Here is a 7867-nt window from a genome sequence, read left to right as displayed (position 1 = left end):
TTTTGAGGGGCCTTTTCGGGTTTTCACCTAAAGAAAAATGAAATATCTCGACCATGATCGACTCAGAAACATGAATTAAAGATTTCTGGCATCAGTAAAATGTACTTCCCTTATAAGATTAGGCGAAAACATTACGGACATCACCTGCCAGTTGATTAACAAATTTTCTAATAGAAATGCAGCAAGTGACGAAAGCCAGGACTTTGGGCTTTGTAATGAGGTCCGGTGGGGTGCTTTGAAAAAAGTTGAAACTTGAAAGCAGATTTGATACGAGGGGTGAAATAACTTGAGATTGCACTATTTGAAAACAACTCCAAAACTTGAGGAAAATTTGCCCCAGTTTGATCAGCTTTTCTTTCTTTGCATTTTTCATTGCATTTTCCTCACTTTTGCATTTTTCTTTGAAAACTAAATTTGCCCCAGTGTAGGGTTCTCTCTTCTCTTTTCTTCTCTTCTCTTTTTTTTTTCTTTTTTCTTTTTCCTTTTTTCCGAAATAAATTTGCCCCAGTCTGGGGTTTGCAATTCTCAAGGGTTATCAAACGAAATTTGTCAATTCTGATGGTTCAAAGGGGACAAGTAGAGATAAAATATTTTTTTAGTGTAAAAGAAGATGGCCTGACTTGCATTTCGCCATTTGCATGAATTTCTTAAAGAAAATTTGCATGATCAAATGAAAAACTTTTTGCACATATCTGAGTTGATGGGTTGAGGGAATGTTCGTCCATCCATTTCGGCCAAAATAAGAGCTCCGCCAGGTAGTACCTTTGGGACAATGAACGGCCCTTGCCAATTTGGAGCGAACTTGCCTTTAGCTTCATCTTGCATTGACAAAATCCGCTTCAGTACCTTATCACCTTCTTCAAATGCTCGCCGATGGACTTTTTTGTTGTAAGCCCGGGCCACACGCTTCTGGTAGCACTGACCATGACAGATAGCACTGAATCGCTTTTCATCTATCAAAGTCAATTGCTCATGGCGCTGCTTGATCCAATCAGCCTCTTCCAATTTAGCTTCCATGAGAATTCGTAGCGAAGGAATTTCAACTTCAGCTGGTAATACAGCTTCCATTCCGTACATGAGCGAATATGGCGTTGCCCCAGTCGATGTCCGGATAGAAGTCCGGTACGCCATTAAAGCATAAGGCAACTTTTCATGCCAATCACGATGCCTTTCTGTCATTTTGCGAATAATCTTCTTCAAATTCTTGTTTGCGGCTTCTACAGCTCCATTCATCTGAGGCCTATAAATGGCAGAGTTGCAATGTCTGATCTTGAACTGCTCGCATAGTCTATCTACCATGTCATTGTTCAGATTCTTGGCATTATCTGTGATAAGTGTTTCGGGTACTCCAAAGCGACAGATGATGTGATCTCTCAAGAAATTGGCCACTACCTTCTTCGTGACATGTTTGAATGACTCCGCTTCAACCCATTTAGTGAAGTAATCAATCGCCACCAATATAAATCGATGTCCATTTGAAGCGGGAGGATCGATTGTACCAATCACGTCCATACCCCACATTGAACAGGGCCATGGGGCGGTCATGCTATACAACTCAGTGGGTGGAGCACGGATAATGTCACCGTGCATTTGACATTTTATACATCTCCGGACAAAATCTATACAATCATGCTCCATAGTAAGCCAGAAGTATCCGGTTCTCATGATTTTCTTTGCTAGCAAATGGCCATTCATGTGAGGTCCACAAACGCCACTATGCACTTCTTTCATCATATATTGAGCTTCATCTTCATCAATGCACCTTAAAAGGTTCAAATCTGAGGTTCTTTTGTACAACACTTCTCCACTCAAGAAAAATTTTGAAGCCATTCTACGCAGAAAACTCTTGTCCTTTGTATTAGCATGCAGAGGGTAAGACCCAGTTTTGAGAAACTCCTTAAGATCATTATACCATGGAACATTATCGGAGGACTTTTCTACAATCCAACAGTGGGCAGGTTTGTCTTGAATTTGAATCGGAATTGGCTCGATCCTCAATTCATCAGGATATTGGATCATAGAAGCTAAAGTGGCCAAAGCATCGGCAAATGCGTTTCGGGCTCGTGGAAGATGTCTGAACTCCAAATTTTGAAATTGTTGGGCCAGAGTGAGCAGATTACAATGGTAGGTCAGGATTTTTGAATCTCTGGTTATCCACTGCTTCAAGGTTTGGTGCACGAGCAAATCTGAATCACTGAAAGCTATCAACTCTTTGATTTCCATTTCTAAAGCCATTTTGAGACCAAAAATGCAGGCTTCATATTCAGCCATGTTGTTTGTGCAGGCAAATTGCAATTTGGCAGCGGCAGGGTAATGCTTCCCTTCGGGTGAGACCAGAACAGCTCCAATTCCAACTCCGAGAGAATTCGAAGCTCCATCGAAGAAAAGTCTCCATTCAGGGCTTTGCTCACCTATATCATCTGTAGCGCCTACGAGTAAAACTTTCTCATCAGGGAAATAGGTATGAAGTGGCTGATAATCATCATCCCTTGGATTTTCCTCCAAATGATCAGCTATAGCTTGCCCCTTGACTGCCTTTTGTGAAGTGAAAACAATATCGAACTCTGATAGAATTATCTGCCATTTGGCCAGGCGTCCGGTTAACATCGGTTTCTCCAAAAGATACTTCAAAGGATCAGATCGGGAAATAAGATAAGTGGTATGGCTCAACAAGTAATGTCTCAACTTTTGAGCCGCCCAGGCCAATGCACAACAGCTTTTCTCAATGAATGAATAATTAGCCTCGTACTGCGTGAACTTCTTGCTTAGATAGTAGATGGCTTGTTCCTTCCTTCCAGAGTCATCGTGCTGACCTAGAACACACCCTACTGCTCCATCGAGTACAGATAAATACATAATCAAAGGTCGGCCCGGTTTGGGCGGCACTAAGACTGGTGGTTGCAACAAATAATCTTTAATCTTATCAAAAGCCTGTTGGCACTCCTCATTCCAATACAACGGCACATTCTTTCTCAATAATTTGAACAACGGCTCGCATGTGGCAGTTAGTTGGCCGATGAACCTCCCAATGAAATTGATCTTCCCTAAGAAACTTTTCACGTCCTTCTGAGTTTTCGGCACTGGCATATCTCGAATTGCTTCGATTTTTGCTGGATCTATCTCTATGCCTTTCTTGCTAACAATGAATCCCAAAAGTTTACCCGCGGGTGCTCCAAAGGCGCATTTCGCAGGATTTAACTTCAAATTGTACTTCCGCAATCTTTCGAATAACTTCTTCAAATCAACCAAATGGTTTTCTGCCTTCTTAGACTTGATTATGATGTCATCCACGTAGACCTCCATCTCCCGGTGGATCATATCATGAAATAGGGCTGTCATGGTCCTCTGATACGTTGCTCCAGCATTCTTTAAACCAAAAGGCATGACTCGGTAGCAAAAGGTACCCCAAGGGGTAATGAAAGCAGTCTTCTCCCTATCATCTTCTGCCATCAAAATTTGGTGGTAGCCAGGAAAACAATCGCAAAAGGATTCAATCTCATGTCCGGCAGTATTGTCTAAGAGAATGTGAATATTTGGTAGAGGGAAATCATCTTTAGGACTGGCTTTATTAAGGTCTCTATAGTCAATACAAACTCGCACCTCTCCACTCTTCTTTGGAACAGGGACTGGATTTGAAAGCCAAATTGGGTAATGGGAAACAATGATAATGTTGGTTTTGAGTTGTTTTTCAATTTGCTCTTTTATTTTGAGGCTTATATCTGGTTTGAATTTTCTGGGTTTTTGTTTTACGGGTGGAAAAGAAGGGTCTATGGGTAACCTATGCACCACCACATCAGTTGAAATGCCAGTCATATCATCATAGGACCACGCAAATACATCCTGGAACATGGTCAAGAATTCAAGCATCTCCTTTTTCTGCCTTTCATTCAAATGAATACTAATCTGCATCTCCTTAACTTCATCCTCAGTGCCAATGTTAACCTTTTCTGTTTCTTCCAGGTTCGGTTTTGGTTTTTTCTCATATTGTTCAAGGTCTTTTGCAAAAGAATCGAATACCTCCTCATTATCACTCTCGCTTTGGAGTTCGGATTCACAGACCTCCAAGTCGTGAGTGATATAGAGATTACCATTATCGTATTCCAGAACTGTGATATCCAAAGGGTCAAATAGTTTTATTTTTGGCCATCTGAAAGAATTAACGAATGTGGGATAATAAGCAAATTAGCATATAACAAACAAATGGTCAAGCAATACGACAAAAATATAAACAAATGAATAAACAAAACAACATGACAGGAACAACTTGTGCATTTTCATAAAACCTTTGATTGAAAGCAAATGGAAATGAAAACTTAACAATATTTACATGCGCAAACATTAGTCAAAAAAGTAAAATTGTTTTCATTGGCTATTTACAGATGCAAAAGTATTTTCATGAATTCACATGAATGATAAACCCCTTTCATTTTACCGAAACTCCTTCCGAACGGGCAGAAAATCGGCTGTCCAATTGGGAATTGATCATTCGGGGATGTCAGGAAATTCAGCTTCGCCTGGAACACTATCTTCAAATGTTGCCCCAACGAACAATTGGGCCAAACTTGCTTCAATTTCGTCAACTGGGTTGATTTCTGACATGATCACCTCGGCTGATCGCGGGAAAGTATAATGCAGGGGTGGAATGTCAAGAGCCCTTTGCCTTCCTTCTTTCTCCGCTTTCTTGCGCTCCTTCATTTCTCTGATATCCTTAGCAGTTGGTCGGAAACCCAAACCAAACGAATCCTTTTTCTCAATAATCTCCACTGGCTTCAAAATTCCTTGCAAATCTCGTCCCAAACCTTTGTCAAATTCATAGCCTCCACGGATCATTTCTTTAGCCATCATGACACTGGCCTTTGATTGAGCTCACTCCTCGTTTGTGATCCAACTTACAGAGACGATATCAGCCGTGCAATGAGGAGTCATGGTGACGTTTCGGCTTCCATCCTCTTTTACAAGGCAATCCTCTTCGGCAAATATAGTTATCAGCTTGTCATTTACTACAAACTTCAGCAACTGATGCAATGAAGACGGCACAGCTCCAGACTTGTGAATCCATGGCCTGCCAAGCAAAACGTTGTAAACACTAGGAAAGTGCATGACTTGGCAGGTTATTTGAAACTGCGCGGGTCCCATCTCGACCACTAAGTCCACTTCTCCTATTGGCTCTCTTTGCGCTCCATCAAAACCTCGGACTATAGTCCCTGAAGGCCTCAGCTTGACATCTTGCAATCCTAGCTTTTCCAAGGTACTCCAAGGACAGATATTAAGCGCAGATCCGTTGTCAATCAACACCTTCGGCAGCATTTTTCCGTTGCACCTTACAACTATGTACAGGGCCTTGTTATGTCCAATGCCTTCCGCCGGCAATTCCTCATCAGAGAAAGTGATTTGTTTGGTGAATAACACATTTCCAACTACATGTGAGAAATTATCAACTGAAATGTCCTTAGGGATTTGAGCTTTGGTCAACACCTCGATCAGCGCGTCCCTATGTATATCTGAAGAAAAGAGTAGATCTAACATGGATATCTGGGCGGGCGACTTGCTCAGCTTCTCAACTACATTGTACTCACTTCTCTGAAGCCTCTTAAGGAAATCCAAGGCTTCTTTCTCGGTGATTGTTGGTTTAACGGGCGACTCGGAGTTATTTGCTTGAATCGGAATGGTATTTCCAAATGGACTTGCAGCCTTTCCTGATCTGGTGACCACTGACACTTCCTTCTTTGCAATTGACTTTTCCCCAATCTGTACGTCAGGTTCATCATAATTCCATGGCACTTGTTGCAGGCTTAGAACAGGCTCTTGCTTCGGGAATTCAATAACCACCGGCTCCAAAGCCTCACTCTCAGCTGGCGTGAGATCCAAAATAAAGGGCTTTTCGTCCTCTTCAAATGGCAATTCTATGACAAAGGGTTGGTCTGTGACCCCAAACACTTCAACTTCCCTTGCCAATTCTCTGACTGGTTCCACATACTCCGTATCATCCAGAATAACCCCAATGATATTGGCATGTTCGGGTAAAGGGTTCCTATTTACGTTCGGCCCTTGCGCCTCCCTTTTCCGGATTACAATCTCCCCGGCTTCAACCATATCTTGGATTTTATGCTTAAGCGCCTTGCAATCAAAGGTGGCATGTCCGGGGGCCCCAGAATGATAAGCACAGACAGCTTGTGGATTATACCACGCGGGCATGCCATATGGGTAGGTAGGAGGGGGTACTGTACCAATTTTCCCGGCGGCCTTCAACTGGTCATACAATTGGTCTAAAGGCCTGCCTAAATTGGTGAATGCACGGCTAGGGGGTCGATTGTAAGGTTCAGGAGGTGGAGGATGGTTGTAAACAGGTCTATTTGGTGGAGGAAATCTTGGATTATATGGAGGGCGAGGTCGATTTTGGGGTGGATTTGGTTGAGAAATTTGAAAAGGGGCTGAAGGTGGGTTAGGATAGCTTGGGCGAGGTCTAGGATGGTGGATGTTGGTAGTATATACAGGGTGCGGATTTGAGTAGTAAGGGTAATGAGGTTGGTAGATTGGGCTGTGTTGGTATCGGGGTCTAGGTGAAGGGTTTTGGTTCCAGATAAAGGTTGCATCCCCCTCTTTCTTTTTGAACTGCGGTTTTTTCACATTGCTTCCTTGACCTTGTAAAGCATCCAACTGGGATTTGAGAGCAGAGACATTAACAATTTTTCCGGCTCTCACAAAGTCATCAAACTCTTCCAATTTATTCACAATTGCAGCAAAAGAACAACCAGTCATACGGAAAATTTCTTTGAAATATGGAGGATCATGCGCCTTTATGAATGTGCGAATAATTTCATCCTCAGTCATCGGTGGCTCCACCTTCGCAGCTATCTTTCTCCATCTCTTGGCATATGTCTTATGATCTTCAGATGGTCGCCTTTTCGTTCCTTCCAGAGTAGTCCGGGTTGGCGCTAGCTCACAATTATACTCATATTGTCTAATGAAGGCATTGGACAGATCGAGCCAGGTCTTCACTTCCTCTGGCTTTAGGTTGGAATACCAATCGAGAGCATCCCCTTCTAAGCTTTCTGGAAATAATCTCAACGGCAAATTCTCGTCATCCACTGGCTTGCCCAACTTATTAGCAAACAAGCGCAGGTGCGTTTTAGGGTTACCCGTTCCATCATATTTGTTGAATTTAGGGGTCTTGAACCCCACCGGCAGTTGCACGTTCGGAAACAGGCACAAATCATCATAATCCAACACCCCTTGTTTGCTTAAACCTTGGCTTTTCCGGATGAATTCATCAAAACGATCCAAGCGTTTAAGTAACTTCATATCAATCTGGGTAGACGACCCTCCCATTTCCGACTTATTTTGAAAAGTGTGCTCCGGCACCACGGGCTCCGCGGTAGTCTAATAAAAAACTGGTGGGTTCAAATGCATGGTCGGATCGCCTTGAGGCTGAAATCCTTGACCATAAGGAGGGTAGAAAGGAGGATTTTGAGTAAAAGCATATTGCGGGTTTACAGTTCCCTCAAACGTAGTTTGAAATGGAGGAATGACAAATGGTTCGGATTGTGGTTGTGTAGTGGGCACAGGCTCAGGTTGCACTCCACTACTAACGAGCTCGTCGATCAACTTCTTCTGAGCGGCCATTTCCGATGCCATTTCCCCAAATTTTGTGAGTAACTCTGTCAACTGAACCCCAGGACTTGCAGCTTCCGGCTGGGTAGTTGCAACGGCCTTATCGGATGATTCTGGTTGAGTACTCATGTCTACACGATTCCTTTGGGCTCTACTTCGGGATCGCGTAATAATAGGGCTTTTCCGAAAAGCTATTTTGAAATTTTTTACCTGAGAATGCAAAAGACTGCTTTAAATAAACCAATCGTTACTGAAT

Source organism: Coffea arabica, chromosome 5c, assembly GCF_036785885.1.
Source record: "Coffea arabica cultivar ET-39 chromosome 5c, Coffea Arabica ET-39 HiFi, whole genome shotgun sequence".
In the NCBI taxonomy this organism is placed as follows: Eukaryota; Viridiplantae; Streptophyta; class Magnoliopsida; order Gentianales; family Rubiaceae; genus Coffea; species Coffea arabica.
This window is presented reverse-complemented; position numbering follows the sequence as displayed.